At 42.0% G+C, this 19,064-nt stretch overlaps 57 pseudogenes; all 57 read right to left on the bottom strand.

The window, feature by feature from the left end:
- Positions 1 to 87: 87 nt before the first annotated feature.
- LOC134598268 (5S ribosomal RNA) lies at positions 88 to 206 on the bottom strand (annotated as a pseudogene).
- A 134-nt stretch (positions 207 to 340) lies between these two features.
- Positions 341 to 459, bottom strand: LOC134594975 (5S ribosomal RNA; annotated as a pseudogene).
- A 134-nt stretch (positions 460 to 593) lies between these two features.
- Positions 594 to 712, bottom strand: LOC134594649 (5S ribosomal RNA; annotated as a pseudogene).
- A 134-nt stretch (positions 713 to 846) lies between these two features.
- On the bottom strand, positions 847 to 965 carry LOC134594834 (5S ribosomal RNA; annotated as a pseudogene).
- A 134-nt stretch (positions 966 to 1,099) lies between these two features.
- On the bottom strand, positions 1,100 to 1,218 carry LOC134594322 (5S ribosomal RNA; annotated as a pseudogene).
- Positions 1,219 to 1,352: 134 nt separating this feature from the next.
- LOC134594316 (5S ribosomal RNA) lies at positions 1,353 to 1,471 on the bottom strand (annotated as a pseudogene).
- Positions 1,472 to 1,605: 134 nt separating this feature from the next.
- On the bottom strand, positions 1,606 to 1,724 carry LOC134596051 (5S ribosomal RNA; annotated as a pseudogene).
- Positions 1,725 to 1,949: 225 nt separating this feature from the next.
- On the bottom strand, positions 1,950 to 2,068 carry LOC134596526 (5S ribosomal RNA; annotated as a pseudogene).
- Positions 2,069 to 2,293: 225 nt separating this feature from the next.
- LOC134598265 (5S ribosomal RNA) lies at positions 2,294 to 2,412 on the bottom strand (annotated as a pseudogene).
- A 226-nt stretch (positions 2,413 to 2,638) lies between these two features.
- On the bottom strand, positions 2,639 to 2,747 carry LOC134589300 (5S ribosomal RNA; annotated as a pseudogene).
- Positions 2,748 to 3,306: 559 nt separating this feature from the next.
- LOC134596195 (5S ribosomal RNA) lies at positions 3,307 to 3,425 on the bottom strand (annotated as a pseudogene).
- A 225-nt stretch (positions 3,426 to 3,650) lies between these two features.
- LOC134595580 (5S ribosomal RNA) lies at positions 3,651 to 3,769 on the bottom strand (annotated as a pseudogene).
- A 134-nt stretch (positions 3,770 to 3,903) lies between these two features.
- Positions 3,904 to 4,022, bottom strand: LOC134597538 (5S ribosomal RNA; annotated as a pseudogene).
- A 225-nt stretch (positions 4,023 to 4,247) lies between these two features.
- On the bottom strand, positions 4,248 to 4,366 carry LOC134594412 (5S ribosomal RNA; annotated as a pseudogene).
- A 134-nt stretch (positions 4,367 to 4,500) lies between these two features.
- Positions 4,501 to 4,619, bottom strand: LOC134597537 (5S ribosomal RNA; annotated as a pseudogene).
- Positions 4,620 to 4,753: 134 nt separating this feature from the next.
- On the bottom strand, positions 4,754 to 4,872 carry LOC134598149 (5S ribosomal RNA; annotated as a pseudogene).
- Positions 4,873 to 5,006: 134 nt separating this feature from the next.
- Positions 5,007 to 5,125, bottom strand: LOC134594382 (5S ribosomal RNA; annotated as a pseudogene).
- A 134-nt stretch (positions 5,126 to 5,259) lies between these two features.
- LOC134598162 (5S ribosomal RNA) lies at positions 5,260 to 5,378 on the bottom strand (annotated as a pseudogene).
- A 225-nt stretch (positions 5,379 to 5,603) lies between these two features.
- On the bottom strand, positions 5,604 to 5,722 carry LOC134594923 (5S ribosomal RNA; annotated as a pseudogene).
- A 134-nt stretch (positions 5,723 to 5,856) lies between these two features.
- LOC134597536 (5S ribosomal RNA) lies at positions 5,857 to 5,975 on the bottom strand (annotated as a pseudogene).
- Positions 5,976 to 6,109: 134 nt separating this feature from the next.
- Positions 6,110 to 6,228, bottom strand: LOC134598031 (5S ribosomal RNA; annotated as a pseudogene).
- A 134-nt stretch (positions 6,229 to 6,362) lies between these two features.
- On the bottom strand, positions 6,363 to 6,481 carry LOC134596282 (5S ribosomal RNA; annotated as a pseudogene).
- A 134-nt stretch (positions 6,482 to 6,615) lies between these two features.
- LOC134593964 (5S ribosomal RNA) lies at positions 6,616 to 6,734 on the bottom strand (annotated as a pseudogene).
- A 134-nt stretch (positions 6,735 to 6,868) lies between these two features.
- LOC134597866 (5S ribosomal RNA) lies at positions 6,869 to 6,987 on the bottom strand (annotated as a pseudogene).
- A 225-nt stretch (positions 6,988 to 7,212) lies between these two features.
- Positions 7,213 to 7,331, bottom strand: LOC134594411 (5S ribosomal RNA; annotated as a pseudogene).
- Positions 7,332 to 7,465: 134 nt separating this feature from the next.
- On the bottom strand, positions 7,466 to 7,584 carry LOC134594832 (5S ribosomal RNA; annotated as a pseudogene).
- Positions 7,585 to 7,718: 134 nt separating this feature from the next.
- On the bottom strand, positions 7,719 to 7,837 carry LOC134595312 (5S ribosomal RNA; annotated as a pseudogene).
- A 134-nt stretch (positions 7,838 to 7,971) lies between these two features.
- Positions 7,972 to 8,090, bottom strand: LOC134594315 (5S ribosomal RNA; annotated as a pseudogene).
- Positions 8,091 to 8,224: 134 nt separating this feature from the next.
- Positions 8,225 to 8,343, bottom strand: LOC134587684 (5S ribosomal RNA; annotated as a pseudogene).
- Positions 8,344 to 8,568: 225 nt separating this feature from the next.
- LOC134595330 (5S ribosomal RNA) lies at positions 8,569 to 8,687 on the bottom strand (annotated as a pseudogene).
- A 225-nt stretch (positions 8,688 to 8,912) lies between these two features.
- Positions 8,913 to 9,031, bottom strand: LOC134598264 (5S ribosomal RNA; annotated as a pseudogene).
- Positions 9,032 to 9,591: 560 nt separating this feature from the next.
- Positions 9,592 to 9,710, bottom strand: LOC134589513 (5S ribosomal RNA; annotated as a pseudogene).
- An 803-nt stretch (positions 9,711 to 10,513) lies between these two features.
- LOC134587861 (5S ribosomal RNA) lies at positions 10,514 to 10,632 on the bottom strand (annotated as a pseudogene).
- Positions 10,633 to 10,857: 225 nt separating this feature from the next.
- On the bottom strand, positions 10,858 to 10,976 carry LOC134596716 (5S ribosomal RNA; annotated as a pseudogene).
- Positions 10,977 to 11,201: 225 nt separating this feature from the next.
- On the bottom strand, positions 11,202 to 11,320 carry LOC134598344 (5S ribosomal RNA; annotated as a pseudogene).
- An 802-nt stretch (positions 11,321 to 12,122) lies between these two features.
- On the bottom strand, positions 12,123 to 12,241 carry LOC134596754 (5S ribosomal RNA; annotated as a pseudogene).
- A 134-nt stretch (positions 12,242 to 12,375) lies between these two features.
- Positions 12,376 to 12,494, bottom strand: LOC134594988 (5S ribosomal RNA; annotated as a pseudogene).
- Positions 12,495 to 12,628: 134 nt separating this feature from the next.
- Positions 12,629 to 12,747, bottom strand: LOC134595454 (5S ribosomal RNA; annotated as a pseudogene).
- A 134-nt stretch (positions 12,748 to 12,881) lies between these two features.
- On the bottom strand, positions 12,882 to 12,990 carry LOC134589186 (5S ribosomal RNA; annotated as a pseudogene).
- A 134-nt stretch (positions 12,991 to 13,124) lies between these two features.
- LOC134594335 (5S ribosomal RNA) lies at positions 13,125 to 13,243 on the bottom strand (annotated as a pseudogene).
- A 134-nt stretch (positions 13,244 to 13,377) lies between these two features.
- Positions 13,378 to 13,496, bottom strand: LOC134593740 (5S ribosomal RNA; annotated as a pseudogene).
- Positions 13,497 to 13,812: 316 nt separating this feature from the next.
- On the bottom strand, positions 13,813 to 13,931 carry LOC134594887 (5S ribosomal RNA; annotated as a pseudogene).
- A 225-nt stretch (positions 13,932 to 14,156) lies between these two features.
- Positions 14,157 to 14,275, bottom strand: LOC134595784 (5S ribosomal RNA; annotated as a pseudogene).
- A 225-nt stretch (positions 14,276 to 14,500) lies between these two features.
- LOC134587780 (5S ribosomal RNA) lies at positions 14,501 to 14,619 on the bottom strand (annotated as a pseudogene).
- A 559-nt stretch (positions 14,620 to 15,178) lies between these two features.
- On the bottom strand, positions 15,179 to 15,297 carry LOC134594706 (5S ribosomal RNA; annotated as a pseudogene).
- Positions 15,298 to 15,431: 134 nt separating this feature from the next.
- On the bottom strand, positions 15,432 to 15,550 carry LOC134597675 (5S ribosomal RNA; annotated as a pseudogene).
- Positions 15,551 to 15,684: 134 nt separating this feature from the next.
- Positions 15,685 to 15,803, bottom strand: LOC134588409 (5S ribosomal RNA; annotated as a pseudogene).
- A 134-nt stretch (positions 15,804 to 15,937) lies between these two features.
- Positions 15,938 to 16,056, bottom strand: LOC134598332 (5S ribosomal RNA; annotated as a pseudogene).
- A 559-nt stretch (positions 16,057 to 16,615) lies between these two features.
- On the bottom strand, positions 16,616 to 16,734 carry LOC134596194 (5S ribosomal RNA; annotated as a pseudogene).
- A 225-nt stretch (positions 16,735 to 16,959) lies between these two features.
- LOC134597116 (5S ribosomal RNA) lies at positions 16,960 to 17,078 on the bottom strand (annotated as a pseudogene).
- A 134-nt stretch (positions 17,079 to 17,212) lies between these two features.
- LOC134598321 (5S ribosomal RNA) lies at positions 17,213 to 17,331 on the bottom strand (annotated as a pseudogene).
- Positions 17,332 to 17,465: 134 nt separating this feature from the next.
- On the bottom strand, positions 17,466 to 17,584 carry LOC134596753 (5S ribosomal RNA; annotated as a pseudogene).
- A 134-nt stretch (positions 17,585 to 17,718) lies between these two features.
- On the bottom strand, positions 17,719 to 17,837 carry LOC134594987 (5S ribosomal RNA; annotated as a pseudogene).
- A 134-nt stretch (positions 17,838 to 17,971) lies between these two features.
- LOC134595453 (5S ribosomal RNA) lies at positions 17,972 to 18,090 on the bottom strand (annotated as a pseudogene).
- A 134-nt stretch (positions 18,091 to 18,224) lies between these two features.
- Positions 18,225 to 18,333, bottom strand: LOC134589185 (5S ribosomal RNA; annotated as a pseudogene).
- A 134-nt stretch (positions 18,334 to 18,467) lies between these two features.
- On the bottom strand, positions 18,468 to 18,586 carry LOC134594334 (5S ribosomal RNA; annotated as a pseudogene).
- Positions 18,587 to 18,720: 134 nt separating this feature from the next.
- On the bottom strand, positions 18,721 to 18,839 carry LOC134593728 (5S ribosomal RNA; annotated as a pseudogene).
- Between the last annotated feature and the right edge of the window lie 225 nt (positions 18,840 to 19,064).

The raw sequence follows: 19,064 nt of genomic DNA, 5'->3' as shown, positions 1-19,064 counted from the left end.
CTGGTTGCGACAAAAGACAAGACGCTTCTGGATAGGGAAAAAAGTGGTCTGATTATGACATCATAATGCAAAAAAGAAATAAACAAAAGCTTACGGCACCTGAGGTTCCCAGTTGGTCTCCCATACAAGTACTAACCAGGCCCGAGTCTGGATGGCTTCCGAGATCTGATGAGATCAGGCATTTTCAGACCGGTATGGCCGTAAGTGAAATCAAGAGAATGCGATCTCGCTAATGTTGGTAGATTATCAAACTCTGGTTGCGACAAAAGACAAGACGCTTCTGGATAGGGAAAAAAGTGGTCTGATTATGACATCATAATGCAAAAAAGAAATAAACAAAATCTTACGGCACCTGAAGTTCCTATTTGGTCTCCCATACAAGTACTAACCAGGCCCGAGTCTGGATAGCTTCCGAGATCTGACGAGATCAGGCATTTTCAGACTGGTATGGCCGTAAGTGAAGTTTAGAGAATGCGATCTCGCTAATGTTGGTAGAATATCAAACTCTGGTTGCGACAAAAGACAAGACGCTTCTGGATAGGGAAAAAAGTGGTCTGATTATGACATCATAATGCAAAAAAGAAATAAACAAAAGCTTACGGCACCTGAGGTTCCTAGTTGGTCTCCCATACAAGTACTAACCAGGCCCGAGTCTGGATGGCTTCCGAGATCTGACGAGATCAGGCATTTTCAGACTGGTATGGCCGTAAGGGAAATTAAGAGAATGCAATCTCGCTAATGTTGGTAGAATATCAAACTCTGGTTGCGACAAAAGACAAGACGCTTCTGGATAGGGAAAAAAGTGGTCTGATTATGACATCATAATGCAAAAAAGAAATAAACAAAAGCTTACGGCACCTGAGGTTCCTAGTTGGTCTCCCATACAAGTACTAACCAGGCCCGAGTCTGGATGGCTTCCGAGATCTGACGAGATCAGGCATTTTCAGACTGGTATGGCCGTAAATGAAATTAAGAGAATGCGATCTCGCTAATGTTGGTAGATTATCAAACTCTGGTTGCGACAAAAGACAAGACGCTTCTGGATAGGGAAAAAAGTGGTCTGATTATGACATCATGATGCAAAAAAGAAATAAACAAAATCTTACGGCACCTGAGGTTCCTAGTTGGTCTCCCATACAAGTACTAACCAGGCCCGAGTCTGGATGGCTTCCGAGATCTGACGAGATCAGGCATTTTCAGACTGGTATGGCCGTAAGTGAAGTTAAGAGAATGCGATCTCGCTAATGTTGGTAGAATATCAAACTCTGGTTGCGACAAAAGACAAGACGCTTCTGGATAGGGAAAAAAGTGGTCTTATTATGACATCATAATGCAAACAAGAAATAAACAAAAGCTTACGGCACCTGAGGTTTCCAGTTGGTCTCCCATACAAGTACTAACCAGGCCCGAGTCTGGATGGCTTCCGAGATCTGATGAGATCAGGCATTTTCAGACCGGTATGGCCGTAAGTGAAATCAAGAGAATGCGATCTCGCTAATGTTGGTAGAATATCAAACTCTGGTTGCGACAAAAGACAAGACGCTTCTGGATAGGGAAAAAAGTGGTCTGATTATGACATCATAATGCAAAAAAGAAATAAACAAAAGCTTACGGCACCTGAGGTTCCTAGTTGGTCTCCCATACAAGTACTAACCAGGCCCGAGTCTGGATGGCTTCCAAGATCTGACGAGATCAGGCATTTTCAGACTGGTATGGCCGTAAGTGAAATTAAGAGAATGCGATCTCGCTAATGTTGGTAGAATATCAAACTCTGGTTGCGACAAAAGACAAGACGCTTCTGGATAGGGAAAAAAGTGGTCTGATTATGACATCATAATGCAAAAAAGAAATAAACAAAAGCTTACGGCACCTGAGGTTCCTAGTTGGTCTCCCATAGGGAAAAAAGTGGTCTGATTATGACATCATGATGCAAAAAAGAAATAAACAAAAGCTTACGGCACCTGAGGTTCCTAGTTGGTCTCCCATACAAGTACTAACCAGGCCCAAGTCTGGATGGCTTCCAAGATCTGACGAGATCAGGCATTTTCAGACTGGTATGGCCGCAAGTGAAATTAAGAGAATGCGATCTCGCTAATGTTGTTAGAATATCAAACTCTGGTTGCGACAAAAGACAAGACGCTTCTGGATAGGGAAAAAAGTGGTCTGATTATGACATCATAATGCAAAAAAGAAATAAACAAAAGCTTACGGCACCTGAGGTTCCTAGTTGGTCTCCCATAGGGAAATAAGTGGTCTGATTATGACATCATAATGCAAAAAAGAAATAAACAAAAGCTTACGGCACCTGAGGTTCCTAGTTTGTCTCCCATACAAGTACTAACCAGGCCCAAGTCTGGATGGCTTCCGAGATCTGACGAGATCAGGCATTTTAAGACTGGTATGGCCGTAAGTGAAATTAAGAGAATGCGATCTCACTAATGTTGGTAGAATATCAAACTCTGGTTGCGACAAAAGACAAGACGCTTCTGGATAGGGAAAAAAGTGGTCTGATTATGACATCATAATGGAAAAAAAGAAATAAACAAAAGCTTACGGCACCTGAGGTTCCTAGTTGGTCTCCCATAGGGAAAAAAGTGGTCTGATTATGACATCATAATGCAAAAAAGAAATAAACAAAAGCTTACGGCACCTGAGGTTCCTAGTTGGTCTCCCATACAAGTACTAACCAGGCCCGAGTCTGGATGGCTTCCGAGATCAGGCATTTTCAGACTGGTATGGCCGTAAGTGAAATTAAGAGAATGCGATCTCGCTAATGTTGGTAGAATATCAAACTCTGGTTGCGACAAAAGACAAGACGCTTCTGGATAGGGAAAAAAGTGGTCTGATTATGACATCATAATGCAAAAAAGAAATAAACAAAAGCTTACGGCACCTGAGGTTCCTAGTTGGTCTCCCATAGGGAAAAAAGAAGTCTGATTATGACATCATAATGCAAAAAAGAAATAAACAAAAGCTTACGGCACCTGAGGTTCCTAGTTGGTCTCCCATACAAGTACTAACCATGCCCGAGTCTGGATGGCTTCCGAGATCTGGCATTTTCAGACTGGTATGGCCGTAAGGGAAATTAAGATAATGCGATCTCGCTAATGTTGGTAGAATATCAAACTCTGGTTGCGACAAAAGACAAGACGCTTCTGGATAGGGAAAAAAGTGGTCTGATTATGACATCATAATGCAAAAAAGAAATAAACAAAAGCTTACGGCACCTGAGGTTCCTAGTTGGTCTCCCATAGGGAAAAAAGTGGTCTGATTATGACATCATAATGCAAAAAAGAAATAAACAAAAGCTTACGGCACCTGAGGTTCCTAGTTGGTCTCCCATACAAGTACTAACTAGGCCCGAGTCTGGATGGCTTCCGAGATCTGACGAGATCAGGCATTTTCAGACTGGTATGGCCGTAAGTGAAATTAAGAGAATGCGATCTCGCTAATGTTGGTAGAATATCAAACTCTGGTTGCGACAAAAGACAAGACGCTTCTGGATAGGGAAAAAAGTGGTCTGATTATGACATCATAATGCAAAAAAGAAATAAACAAAAGCTTACGGCACCTGAGGTTCCTAGTTGGTCTCCCATAGGGAAAAAAGTGGTCTGATTATGACATCATAATGCAAAAAAGAAATAAACAAAAGCTTACGGCACCTAAGGTTCCTAGTTGGTCTCCCATACAAGTACTAACCAGGCCCGAGTCTGGATGGCTTCCGAGATCTGACGAGATCAGGCATTTTCAGACTGGTATGGCCGTAAGTGAAATTAAGAGAATGCGATCTCGCTAATGTTGGTAGAATATCAAACTCTGGTTGCGACAAAAGACAAGACGCTTCTGGATAGGGAAAAAAGTGGTCTGATTATGACATCATAATGCAAAAAAGAAATAAACAAAAGCTTACGGCACCTGAGGTTCCTAGTTGGTCTCCCATACAAGTACTAACCAGACCCGAGTCTGGATGGTTTCCGAGATCTGACGAGATCAGGCATTTTCAGACTGGTATGGCCGAAAGTGAAATTAAGAGAATGCAATCTCGCTAATGTTGGTAGATTATCAAACTCTGGTTGCGACAAAAGACAAGACGCTTCTGGATAGGGAAAAAAGTGGTCTGATTATGACATCATAATGCAAAAAAGAAATAAACAAAAGCTTACGGCACCTGAGGTTCCTAGTTGGTCTCCCATAGGGAAAAAAGTGGTCTGATTATGACATCATAATGCAAAAAAGAAATAAACAAAAGCTTACGGCACCTGAGGTTCCTAGTTGGTCTCCCATACAAGTACTAAACAGGCCCGAGTCTGGATGGCTTCCGAGATCTGACGAGATCAGGCATTTTCAGACTGGTATGGCCGTAAGTGAAATTAAGAGAATGCGATCTCGCTAATGTTGGTAGAATATCAAACTCTGGTTGCGACAAAAGACAAGACGCTTCTGGATAGGGAAAAAAGTGGTCTGATTATGACATCATAATGCAAAAAAGAAATAAACAAAAGCTTACGGCACCTGAGGTTCCTAGTTGGTCTCCCATACAAGTACTAACCAGACCCGAGTCTGGATGGTTTCCGAGATCTGACGAGATCAGGCATTTTCAGACTGGTATGGCCGAAAGTGAAATTAAGAGAATGCAATCTCGCTAATGTTGGTAGATTATCAAACTCTGGTTGCGACAAAAGACAAGACGCTTCTGGATAGGGAAAAAAGTGGTCTGATTATGACATCATAATGCAAAAAAGAAATAAACAAAAGCTTACGGCACCTGAGGTTCCCAGTTGGTCTCCCATACAAGTACTAACCAGGCCCGAGTCTGGATGGCTTCCGAGATCTGATGAGATCAGGCATTTTCAGACCGGTATGGCCGTAAGTGAAATCAAGAGAATGCGATCTCGCTAATGTTGGTAGATTATCAAACTCTGGTTGCGACAAAAGACAAGACGCTTCTGGATAGGGAAAAAAGTGGTCTGATTATGACATCATAATGCAAAAAAGAAATAAACAAAATCTTACGGCACCTGAAGTTCCTATTTGGTCTCCCATACAAGTACTAACCAGGCCCGAGTCTGGATGGCTTCCGAGATCTGACGAGATCAGGCATTTTCAGACTGGTATGGCCGTAAGTGAAGTTTAGAGAATGCGATCTCGCTAATGTTGGTAGAATATCAAACTCTGGTTGCGACAAAAGACAAGACGCTTCTGGATAGGGAAAAAAGTGGTCTGATTATGACATCATAATGCAAAAAAGAAATAAACAAAAGCTTACAGCACCTGAGGTTCCTAGTTGGTCTCCCATACAAGTACTAACCAGGCACGAGTCTGGATGGCTTCCGAGATCTGACGAGATCAGGCATTTTCAGACTGGTATGGCCGTAAGGGAAATTAAGAGAATGCAATCTCGCTAATGTTGGTAGAATATCAAACTCTGGTTGCGACAAAAGACAAGACGCTTCTGGATAGGGAAAAAAGTGGTCTGATTATGACATCATAATGCAAAAAAGAAATAAACAAAAGCTTACGGCACCTGAGGTTCCTAGTTGGTCTCCCATAGGGAAAAAAGTGGTCTGATTATGACATCATAATGCAAAAAAGAAATAAACAAAAGCTTACGGCACCTGACGTTCCTAGTTGGTCTCCCATACAAGTACTAAACAGGCCCGAGTCTGGATGGCTTCCGAGATCTGACGAGATCAGGCATTTTCAGACTGGTATGGCCGTAAGTGAAATTAAGAGAATGCGATCTCGCTAATGTTGGTAGAATATCAAACTCTGGTTGCGACAAAAGACAAGACGCTTCTGGATAGGGAAAAAAGTGGTCTGATTATGACATCATAATGCAAAAAAGAAATAAACAAAAGCTTACGGCACCTGAGGTTCCTAGTTGGTCTCCCATACAAGTACTAACCAGACCCGAGTCTGGATGGTTTCCGAGATCTGACGAGATCAGGCATTTTCAGACTGGTATGGCCGAAAGTGAAATTAAGAGAATGCAATCTCGCTAATGTTGGTAGATTATCAAACTCTGGTTGCGACAAAAGACAAGACGCTTCTGGATAGGGAAAAAAGTGGTCTGATTATGACATCATAATGCAAAAAAGAAATAAACAAAAGCTTACGGCACCTGAGGTTCCCAGTTGGTCTCCCATACAAGTACTAACCAGGCCCGAGTCTGGATGGCTTCCGAGATCTGATGAGATCAGGCATTTTCAGACCGGTATGGCCGTAAGTGAAATCAAGAGAATGCGATCTCGCTAATGTTGGTAGATTATCAAACTCTGGTTGCGACAAAAGACAAGACGCTTCTGGATAGGGAAAAAAGTGGTCTGATTATGACATCATAATGCAAAAAAGAAATAAACAAAATCTTACGGCACCTGAAGTTCCTATTTGGTCTCCCATACAAGTACTAACCAGGCCCGAGTCTGGATGGCTTCCGAGATCTGACGAGATCAGGCATTTTCAGACTGGTATGGCCGAAAGTGAAATTAAGAGAATGCAATCTCGCTAATGTTGGTAGATTATCAAACTCTGGTTGCGACAAAAGACAAGACGCTTCTGGATAGGGAAAAAAGTGGTCTGATTATGACATCATAATGCAAAAAAGAAATAAACAAAAGCTTACGGCACCTGAGGTTCCCAGTTGGTCTCCCATACAAGTACTAACCAGGCCCGAGTCTGGATGGCTTCCGAGATCTGACGAGATCAGGCATTTTCAGACTGGTATGGCCGTAAGTGAAGTTTAGAGAATGCGATCTCGCTAATGTTGGTAGAATATCAAACTCTGGTTGCGACAAAAGACAAGACGCTTCTGGATAGGGAAAAAAGTGGTCTGATTATGACATCATAATGCAAAAAAGAAATAAACAAAAGCTTACGGCACCTGAGGTTCCTAGTTGGTCTCCCATACAAGTACTAACCAGGCACGAGTCTGGATGGCTTCCGAGATCTGACGAGATCAGGCATTTTCAGACTGGTATGGCCGTAAGGGAAATTAAGAGAATGCAATCTCGCTAATGTTGGTAGAATATCAAACTCTGGTTGCGACAAAAGACAAGACGCTTCTGGATAGGGAAAAAAGTGGTCTGATTATGACATCATAATGCAAAAAAGAAATAAACAAAAGCTTACGGCACCTGAGGTTCCTAGTTGGTCTCCCATAGGGAAAAAAGTGGTCTGATTATGACATCATAATGCAAAAAAGAAATAAACAAAAGCTTACGGCACCTGAGGTTCCTAGTTGGTCTCCCATACAAGTACTAAACAGGCCCGAGTCTGGATGGCTTCCGAGATCTGACGAGATCAGGCATTTTCAGACTGGTATGGCCGTAAGTGAAATTAAGAGAATGCGATCTCGCTAATGTTGGTAGAATATCAAACTCTGGTTGCGACAAAAGACAAGACGCTTCTGGATAGGGAAAAAAGTGGTCTGATTATGACATCATAATGCAAAAAAGAAATAAACAAAAGCTTACGGCACCTGAGGTTCCTAGTTGGTCTCCCATACAAGTACTAACCAGGCCCGAGTCTGGATGGCTTCCGAGATCTGACGAGATCAGGCATTTTCAGACTGGTATGGCCGTAAATGAAATTAAGAGAATGCGATCTCGCTAATGTTGGTAGATTATCAAACTCTGGTTGCGACAAAAGACAAGACGCTTCTGGATAGGGAAAAAAGTGGTCTGATTATGACATCATGATGCAAAAAAGAAATAAACAAAATCTTACGGCACCTGAGGTTCCTAGTTGGTCTCCCATACAAGTACTAACCAGGCCCGAGTCTGGATGGCTTCCGAGATCTGACGAGATCAGGCATTTTCAGACTGGTATGGCCGCAAGTGAAGTTAAGAGAATGCGATCTCGCTAATGTTGGTAGAATATCAAACTCTGGTTGCGACAAAAGACAAGACGCTTCTGGATAGGGAAAAAAGTGGTCTTAATATGACATCATAATGCAAACAAGAAATAAACAAAAGCTTACGGCACCTGAGGTTTCCAGTTGGTCTCCCATACAAGTACTAACCAGGCCCGAGTCTGGATGGCTTCCGAGATCTGATGAGATCAGGCATTTTCAGACCGGTATGGCCGTAAGTGAAATCAAGAGAATGCGATCTCGCTAATGTTGGTAGAATATCAAACTCTGGTTGCGACAAAAGACAAGACGCTTCTGGATAGGGAAAAAAGTGGTCTGATTATGACATCATAATGCAAAAAAGAAATAAACAAAAGCTTACGGCACCTGAGGTTCCTAGTTGGTCTCCCATACAAGTACTAACCAGGGCCGAGTCTGGATGGCTTCCAAGATCTGACGAGATCAGGCATTTTCAGACTGGTATGGCCGTAAGTGAAATTAAGAGAATGCGATCTCGCTAATGTTGGTAGAATATCAAACTCTGGTTGCGACAAAAGACAAGACGCTTCTGGATAGGGAAAAAAGTGGTCTGATTATGACATCATAATGCAAAAAAGAAATAAACAAAAGCTTACGGCACCTGAGGTTCCTAGTTGGTCTCCCATAGGGAAAAAAGTGGTCTGATTATGACATCATGATGCAAAAAAGAAATAAACAAAAGCTTACGGCACCTGAGGTTCCTAGTTGGTCTCCCATACAAGTACTAACCAGGCCCAAGTCTGGATGGCTTCCAAGATCTGACGAGATCAGGCATTTTCAGACTGGTATGGCCGTAAGTGAAATTAAGAGAATGCGATCTCGCTAATGTTGTTAGAATATCAAACTCTGGTTGCGACAAAAGACAAGACGCTTCTGGATAGGGAAAAAAGTGGTCTGATTATGACATCATAATGCAAAAAAGAAATAAACAAAAGCTTACGGCACCTGAGGTTCCTAGTTGGTCTCCCATAGGGAAATAAGTGGTCTGATTATGACATCATAATGCAAAAAAGAAATAAACAAAAGCTTACGGCACCTGAGGTTCCTAGTTTGTCTCCCATACAAGTACTAACCAGGCCCAAGTCTGGATGGCTTCCGAGATCTGACGAGATCAGGCATTTTAAGACTGGTATGGCCGTAAGTGAAATTAAGAGAATGCGATCTCACTAATGTTGGTAGAATATCAAACTCTGGTTGCGACAAAAGACAAGACGCTTCTGGATAGGGAAAAAAGTGGTCTGATTATGACATCATAATGGAAAAAAAGAAATAAACAAAAGCTTACGGCACCTGAGGTTCCTAGTTGGTCTCCCATAGGGAAAAAAGTGGTCTGATTATGACATCATAATGCAAAAAAGAAATAAACAAAAGCTTACGGCACCTGAGGTTCCTAGTTGGTCTCCCATACAAGTACTAACCAGGCCCGAGTCTGGATGGCTTCCGAGATCTGACATTTTCAGACTGGTATGGCCGTAAGTGAAATTAAGAGAATGCGATCTCGCTAATGTTGGTAGAATATCAAACTCTGGTTGCGACAAAAGACAAGACGCTTCTGGATAGGGAAAAAAATGGTCTGATTATGACATCATAATGCAAAAAAGAAATAAACAAAAGCTTACGGCACCTGAGGTTCCTAGTTGGTCTCCCATAGGGAAAAAAGTGGTCTGATTATGACATCATGATGCAAAAAAGAAATAAATTAAAGCTTACGGCACCTGAGGTTCTTAGTTGGTCTCCCATACAAGTACTAACCAGGCCCAAGTCTGGATGGCTTCCGAGATCTGACGAGATCAGGCATTTTCAGACTGGTATGGCCGTAAGTGAAATTACGAGAATGCGATCTCGCTAATGTTGGTAGAATATCAAACTCTGGTTGCGACAAAAGACAAGACGCTTCTGGATAGGGAAAAAAGTGGTCTGATTATGACATCATAATGGAAAAAAAGAAATAAACAAAAGCTTACGGCACCTGAGGTTCCTAGTTGGTCTCCCATAGGGAAAAAAGTGGTCTGATTATGACATCATAATGCAAAAAAGAAATAAACAAAAGCTTACGGCACCTGAGGTTCCTATTTGGTCTCCCATTCAAGTACTAACCAGGCCCGAGTCTGGATGGCTTCCGAGATCTGACATTTTCAGACTGGTATGGCCGTAAGTGAAATTAAGAGAATGCAATCTCGCTACTGTTGGTAGAATATCAAACTCTGGTTGCGACAAAAGACAAGACGCTTCTGGATAGGGAAAAAAGTGGTCTGATTATGACATCATAATGCAAAAAAGAAATAAACAAAAGCTTACGGCACCTGAGGTTCCTAGTTGGTCTCCCTTAGGGAAAAAAGTTGTCTGATTATGACATCATAATGCAAAAAATAAATAAACAAAAGCTTACGGCACCTGAGGTTCCTAGTTGGTCTCCCATACAAGTACTAACCAGGCCCGAGTCTGGATGGCTTCCGAGATCTGGCATTTTCAGACTGGTATGGCCGTAAGTGAAATTAAGAGAATGCGATCTCGCTAATGTTGGTAGAATATCAAACTCTGGTTGCGACAAAAGACAAGACGCTTCTGGATAGGGAAAAAAGTGGTCTGATTATGACATCATAATGCAAAAAAGAAATAAACAAAAGCTTACGGCACCTGAGGTTCCTAGTTGGTCTCCCATACAAGTACTAACCAGGCCCGAGTCTGGATGGCTTCCAAGATCTGACAAGATCAGGCATTTTCAGACTGGTATGGCCGTAAGGGAAATTAAGAGAATGCGATCTCGCTAATGTTGGTAGAATATCAAACTCTGGTTGCGACAAAAGACAAGACGCTTCTGGATAGGGAAAAAAATGGTCTGATTATGACATCATAATGCAAAAAAGAAATAAACAAAAGCTTACGGCACCTGAGGTTCCTAGTTGGTCTCCCATAGGGAAAAAAGTGGTCTGATTATGACATCATGATGCAAAAAAGAAATAAACAAAAGCTTACGGCACCTGAGGTTCCTAGTTGGTCTCCCATACAAGTACTAACCAGGCCCAAGTCTGGATGGCTTCCAAGATCTGACGAGATCAGGCATTTTAAGACTGGTATGGCCGTAAGTGAAAGTAAGAGAATGCGATCTCGCTAATGTTGTTAGAATATCAAACTCTGGTTGCGACAAAAGACAAGACGCTTCTGGATAGGGAAAAAAGTGGTCTGATTATGACATCATAATGCAAAAAAGAAATAAACAAAAGCTTACGGCACCTGAGGTTCCTAGTTGGTCTCCCATAGGGAAAAAAGTGGTCTGATTATGACATCATAATGCAAAAAAGAAATAAACAAAAGCTTACGGCACCTGAGGTTCCTAGTTGGTCTCCCATACAAGTACTAACCAGGCCCAAGTCTGGATGGCTTCCGAGATCTGACGAGATCAGGCATTTTCAGACTGGTATGGCCGTAAGTGAAATTAAGAGAATGCGATCTCGCTAATGTTGGTAGAATATCAAACTCTGGTTGCGACAAAAGACAAGACGCTTCTGGATAGGGAAAAAAGTGGTCTGATTATGACATCATAATGGAAAAAAAGAAATAAACAAAAGTTACGGCACCTGAGGTTCCTAGTTGGTCTCCCATAGGGAAAAAAGTGGTCTGATTATGACATCATAATGCAAAAAAGAAATAAACAAAAGCTTACGGCACCTGAGGTTCCTAGTTGGTCTCCCATACAAGTACTAACCAGGCCCGAGTCTGGATGGCTTCCGAGATCTGACATTTTCAGACTGGTATGGCCGTAAGTGAAATTAAGAGAATGCAATCTCGCTACTGTTGGTAGAATATCAAACTCTGGTTGCGACAAAAGACAAGACGCTTCTGGATAGGGAAAAAAGTGGTCTGATTATGACATCATAATGCAAAAAAGAAATAAACAAAAGCTTACGGCACCTGAGGTTCCTAGTTGGTCTCCCTTAGGGAAAAAAGTTGTCTGATTATGACATCATAATGCAAAAAATAAATAAACAAAAGCTTACGGCACCTGAGGTTCCTAGTTGGTCTCCCATACAAGTACTAACCAGGCCCGAGTCTGGATGGCTTCCGAGATCTGGCATTTTCAGACTGGTATGGCCGTAAGTGAAATTAAGAGAATGCGATCTCGCTAATGTTGGTAGAATATCAAACTCTGGTTGCGACAAAAGACAAGACGCTTCTGGATAGGGAAAAAAGTGGTCTGATTATGACATCATAATGCAAAAAAGAAATAAACAAAAGCTTACGGCACCTGAGGTTCCTAGTTGGTCTCCCATACAAGTACTAACCAGGCCCGAGTCTGGATGGCTTCCAAGATCTGACGAGATCAGGCATTTTCAGACTGGTATGGCCGTAAGGGAAATTAAGAGAATGCGATCTCGCTAATGTTGGTAGAATATCAAACTCTGGTTGCGACAAAAGACAAGACGCTTCTGGATAGGGAAAAAAGTGGTCTGATTATGACATCATAATGCAAAAAAGAAATAAACAAAAGCTTACGGCACCTGAGGTTCCTAGTTGGTCTCCCATACAAGTACTAACCAGGCCCGTGTCTGGATGGCTTCCGAGATCTGACGAGATCAGGCATTTTCAGACTGGTATGGCCGTAAGTGAAATTAAGAGAATGCGATCTCACTAATGTTGGTAGAATATCAAACTCTGGTTGCGACAAAAGACAAGACGCTTCTGGATAGGGAAAAAAGTGGTCTGATTATGACATCATAATGCAAAAAAGAAATAAACAAAAGCTTACGGCACCTGAGGTTCCTAGTTGGTCTCCCATACAAGTACTAACCAGGCCCAAGTCTGGATGGCTTCTGAGATCTGACGAGATCAGGCATTTTCAGACTGGTATGGCTGTAAGGAAAATTCAGAGAATGCGATCTCGCTAATGTTGGTAGAATATCAAACTCTGGTTGCGACAAAAGACAAGACACTTCTGGATAGGGAAAAAAGTGGTCTGATTATGACATCATAATGCAAAAAAGAAATAAACAAAAGCTTACGGCACCTGAGGTTCCCAGTTGGTCTCCCATACAAGTACTAACCAGGCCCGAGTCTGGATGGCTTCCGAGATCTGGCATTTTCAGACTGGTATGGCCGTAAGTGAAGTTAAGAGAATGCGATCTCGCTAATGTTGGTAGAATATCAAACTCTGGTTGCGACAAAAGACAAGACCCTTCTGGATAGGGAAAAAAGTGGTCTGATTATGACATCATAATGCAAAAAAGAAATAAACAAAATCTTACGGCACCTGAGGTTCCTAGTTGGTCTCCCATACAAGTACTAACCAGGCCCGAGTCTGGATGGCTTCCGAGATCTGACGAGATCAGGCATTTTCAGACTGGTATGGCCGTAAGGGAAATTAAGAGAATGCGATCTCGCTAATGTTGGTAGAATATCAAACTCTGGTTGCGACAAAAGACAAGACGCTTCTGGATAGGGAAAAAAGTGGTCTGATTATGACATCATAATGCAAAAAAGAAATAAACAAAAGCTTACGGCACCTGAGGTTCCTAGTTGGTCTCCCATACAAGTACTAACCAGGCCCGAGTCTGGATGGCTTCCGAGATCTGACGAGATCAGGCATTTTCAGACTGGTATGGCCGTAAGTGAAATTAAGAGAATGCGATCTCGCTAATGTTGGTAGAATATCAAACTCTGGTTGCGACAAAAGACAAGACGCTTCTGGATAGGGAAAAAAGTGGTCTGATTATGACATCATAATGCAAAAAAGAAATAAACAAAAGCTTACGGCACCTGAGGTTCCTAGTTGGTCTCCCATAGGGAAAAAAGTGGTCTGATTATGACATCATAATGCAAAAAAGAAATAAACAAAAGCTTACGGCACCTGAGGTTCCTAGTTGGTCTCCCATAGGGAAAAAAGTGGTCTGATTATGATATCATAATGCAAAAAAGAAATAAACAATAGCTTACGGCACCTGAGGTTCCTAGTTGGTCTCCCATACAAGTACTAACCAGGCCCGAGTCTGGATGGCTTCCGAGATCTGACGAGATCAGGCATTTTCAGACTGGTATGGCCATAAGTGAAATTAAGAGAATGCGATCTCGCTAATGTTGGTAGAATATCAAACTCTGGTTGTGACAAAAGACAAGACGCTTCTGGATAGGGAAAAAAGTGGTCTGATTATGACATCATAATGCAAAAAAGAAAAAAACAAAAGCTTACGGCACCTGAGGTTCCTAGTTGGTCTCCCATAGGGAAAAAAGAAGTCTGATTATGACATCATAATGCAAAAAAGAAATAAACAAAAGCTTACGGCACCTGAGGTTCCTAGTTGGTCTCCCATACAAGTACTAACCAGGCCCAAGTCTGGATGGCTTCCGAGATCTGACGAGATCCGGCATTTTCAGACTGGTATAGCCGTAAGTGAAATTAAGATAATGCGATCTCGCTAATGTTGGTAGAATATCAAACTCTGGTTGCGACAAAAGACAAGACGCTTCTGGATTGGGAAAAAAGTGGTCTGATTATGACATCATAATGCAAAAAAGAAATAAACAAAAGCTTACGGCACCTGAGGTTCCTAGTTGGTCTCCCATAGGGAAAAAAGTGGTCTGATTATGACATCATAATGCAAAAAAGAAATAAACAAAAGCTTACGGCATCTAAGGTTCCTAGTTGGTCTCCCACACAAGTACTAACCAGGCCCGAGTCTGGATGGCTTCCGAGATCTGACGAGATCAGGCATTTTCAGACTGGTATGGCCGTAAGTGAAATTACAAGAATGCAATCTCGCTAATGTTGGTAGAATATCAAACTCTGGTTGCGACAAAAGACAAGACGCTTCTGGATAGGGAAAAAAGTGGTCTGATTAGGACATCATAATGCAAAAAAGAAATAAACAAAAGCTTACGGCACCTGAGGTTCCTAGTTGGTCTCCCATAGGGAAAAAAGTGGTCTGATTATGACATCATAATGCAAAAAAGAAATAAACAAAAGCTTACGGCACCTGAGGTTCCTAGTTGGTCTCCCATACAAGTACTAACCAGGCCCGAGTCTGGATGGCTTCCGAGATCTGGCATTTTCAGACTTGTATGGCCATAAGTGAAATTAAGAGAATGCGATCTCGCTAATGTTGGTAGAATATCAAACTCTGGTTGCGACAAAAGACAAGACGCTTCTGGATAGGGAAAAAAGTGGTCTGATTATGACATCATAATGCAAAAAAGAAATAAACAAAAGCTTACGGCACCTGAGGTTCCTAGTTGGTCTCCCATAGGGAAAAAAGAAGTCTGATTATGACATCATAATGCAAAAAATAAATAAACAAAAGCTTACGGCACCTGAGGTTCCTAGTTGGTCTCCCATACAAGTACTAACCAGGCCCAAGTCTGGATGGCTTCCGAAATCTGACGAGATCAGGCATTTTCAGACTGGTATGGCCATAAGCGAAATTAAGAGAATGCGATCTCGTTAATGTTGGTAGAATATCAAACTCTGGTTGCGACAAAAGACAAGATGCTTCTGGATAGGGAAAAAAGTGGTCTGATTATGACATCATAATGCAAAAAAGAAATAAACAAAAGCTTACGACACCTGAGGATCCTAGTTGGTCTCCCATACAAGTACTAACCAGGCCCGAGTCTGGATGGCTTCCGAGATCTGATGAGATCAGGCATTTTCAGACTGGTATGGCCGTAAGTGAAATTAAGAGAATGGGATCTCGCTAATGTTGGTAGAATATCAAACTCTGGTTGCGACAAAAGACAAGACACTTCTGGATAGGGAAAAAAGTGGTCTGATTATGACAACATAATGCAAAAAAGAAATAAACAAAAGCTTACGGCACCTGAGGATCCTAGTTGGTCTCCCATACAAATACTAACCAGGCCCGAGTCTGGATGGCTTCCGAGATCTGACGAGATCAGGCATTTTCAGACTGGTATGGCCGTAAATGAAATTAAGAGAATGCGATCTCGCTAATGTTGGTAGAATATCAAACTCTGGTTGCGACAAAAGACAAGACGCTTCTGGATAGGGAAAAAAGTGGTCTGATTTTGACATCATAATGCAAAAAAGAAATAAACAAAAGCTTACGGCACCTGAGGTTCCTAGTTGGTCTCCCATACAAGTACTAACCAGGCCCAAGTCTGGATGGCTTCCGAGATCTGACGAGATCAGGCATTTTCAGACTGGTATGGCCGTAAGTGAAATTAAGAGAATGCGATCTCGCTAATGTTGGTAGAATATCAAACTCTGGTTGCGACAAAAGACAAGACGCTTCTGGATAGGGAAAAAAGTGGTCTGATTATGACATCATAATGCAAAAAAGAAATAAACAAAAGCTTACGGCACCTGAGGTTCCTAGTTGGTCTCCCATAGGGAAAAAAGAAGTCTGATTATGACATCATAATGCAAAAAAGAAATAAACAAAAGCTTACGGCACCTGAGGTTCCTAGTTGGTCTCCCATACAAGTACTAACCATGCCCGAGTCTGGATGGCTTCCGAGATCTGGCATTTTCAGACTGGTATGGCCGTAAGGGAAATTAAGATAATGCGATCTCGCTAATGTTGGTAGAATATCAAACTCTGGTTGCGACAAAAGACAAGACGCTTCTGGATAGGGAAAAAAGTGGTCTGATTATGACATCATAATGCAAAAAAGAAATAAACAAAAGCTTACGGCACCTGAGGTTCCTAGTTGGTCTCCCATAGGGAAAAAAGTGGTCTGATTATGACATCATAATGCAAAAAAGAAATAAACAAAAGCTTACGGCACCTGAGGTTCCTAGTTGGTCTCCCATACAAGTACTAACTAGGCCCGAGTCTGGATGGCTTCCGAGATCTGACGAGATCAGGCATTTTCAGACTGGTATGGCCGTAAGTGAAATTAAGAGAATGCGATCTCGCTAATGTTGGTAGAATATCAAACTCTGGTTGCGACAAAAGACAAGACGCTTCTGGATAGGGAAAAAAGTGGTCTGATTATGACATCATAATGCAAAAAAGAAATAAACAAAAGCTTACGGCACCTGAGGTTCCTAGTTGGTCTCCCATAGGGAAAAAAGTGGTCTGATTATGACATCATAATGCAAAAAAGAAATAAACAAAAGCTTACGGCACCTGAGGTTCCTAGTTGGTCTCCCATACAAGTACTAACTAGGCCCGAGTCTGGATGGCTTCCGAGATCTGACGAGATCAGGCATTTTCAGACTGGTATGGCCGTAAATGAAATTAAGAGAATGCGATCTCGCTAATGTTGGTAGAATATCAAACTCTGGTTGCGACAAAAGACAAGACGCTTCTGGATAGGGAAAAAAGTGGTCTGATTATGACATCATAATGCAAAAAAGAAATAAACAAAAGCTTACGGCACCTGAGGTTCCTAGTTGGTCTCCCATACAAGTACTAACCAGGCCCAAGTCTGGATGGCTTCCGAGATCTGACGAGATCAGGCATTTTCAGACTGGTATGGCCGTAAGTGAAATTAAGAGAATGCGATCTCGCTAATGTTGGTAGAATATCAAACTCTGGTTGCGACAAAAGACAAGACGCTTCTGGATAGGGAAAAAAGTGGTCTGATTATGACATCATAATGCAAAAAAGAAATAAACAAAAGCTTACGGCACCTGAGGTTCCTAGTTGGTCTCCCATACAAGTACTAACCAGGCCCGAGTCTGGATGGCTTCCAAGATCTGACGAGATCAGGCATTTTCAGACTGGTATGGCCGTAAGGGAAATTAAGAGAATGCGATCTCGCTAATGTTGGTAGAATATCAAACTCTGGTTGCGACAAAAGACAAGACGCTTCTGGATAGGGAAAAAAGTGGTCTGATTATGACATCATAATGCAAAAAAGAAATAAACAAAAGCTTACGGCACCTGAGGTTCCTAGTTGGTCTCCCATACAAGTACTAACCAGGCCCGTGTCTGGATGGCTTCCGAGATCTGACGAGATCAGGCATTTTCAGACTGGTATGGCCGTAAGTGAAATTAAGAGAATGCGATCTCACTAATGTTGGTAGAATATCAAACTCTGGTTGCGACAAAAGACAAGACGCTTCTGGATAGGGAAAAAAGTGGTCTGATTATGACATCATAATGCAAAAAAGAAATAAACAAAAGCTTACGGCACCTGAGGTTCCTAGTTGGTCTCCCATACAAGTACTAACCAGGCCCAAGTCTGGATGGCTTCTGAGATCTGACGAGATCAGGCATTTTCAGACTGGTATGGCTGTAAGGAAAATTCAGAGAATGCGATCTCGCTAATGTTGGTAGAATATCAAACTCTGGTTGCGACAAAAGACAAGACACTTCTGGATAGGGAAAAAAGTGGTCTGATTATGACATCATAATGCAAAAAAGAAATAAACAAAAGCTTACGGCACCTGAGGTTCCCAGTTGGTCTCCCATACAAGTACTAACCAGGCCCGAGTCTGGATGGCTTCCGAGATCTGGCATTTTCAGACTGGTATGGCCGTAAGTGAAGTTAAGAGAATGCGATCTCGCTAATGTTGGTAGAATGTCAAACTCTGGTTGCGACAAAAGACAAGACCCTTCTGGATAGGGAAAAAAGTGGTCTGATTATGACATCATAATGCAAAAAAGAAATAAACAAAATCTTACGGCACCTGAGGTTCCTAGTTGGTCTCCCATACAAGTACTAACCAGGCCCGAGTCTGGATGGCTTCCGAGATCTGACGAGATCAGGCATTTTCAGACTGGTATGGCCGTAAGGGAAATTACGAGAATGCGATCTCGCTAATGTTGGTAGAATATCAAACTCTGGTTGCGACAAAAGACAAGACGCTTCTGGATAGGGAAAAAAGTGGTCTGATTATGACATCATAATGCAAAAAAGAAATAAACAAAAGCTTACGGCACCTGAGGTTCCTAGTTGGTCTCCCATACAAGTACTAACCAGGCCCGAGTCTGGATGGCTTCCGAGATCTGACGAGATCAGGCATTTTCAGACTGGTATGGCCGTAAGTGAAATTAAGAGAATGCGATCTCGCTAATGTTGGTAGAATATCAAACTCTGGTTGCGACAAAAGACAAGACGCTTCTGGATAGGGAAAAAAGTGGTCTGATTATGACATCATAATGCAAAAAAGAAATAAACAAAAGCTTACGGCACCTGAGGTTCCTAGTTGGTCTCCCATAGGGAAAAAAGTGGTCTGATTATGACATCATAATGCAAAAAAGAAATAAACAAA

This window comes from Pelobates fuscus, chromosome 2 (assembly GCF_036172605.1).
Source record: "Pelobates fuscus isolate aPelFus1 chromosome 2, aPelFus1.pri, whole genome shotgun sequence".
NCBI classification, from domain to species: domain Eukaryota; kingdom Metazoa; phylum Chordata; class Amphibia; order Anura; family Pelobatidae; genus Pelobates; species Pelobates fuscus.
The sequence above is the reverse complement of the archived record's forward strand: the minus strand, read 5'-3'. Positions and strand labels throughout refer to the sequence as shown.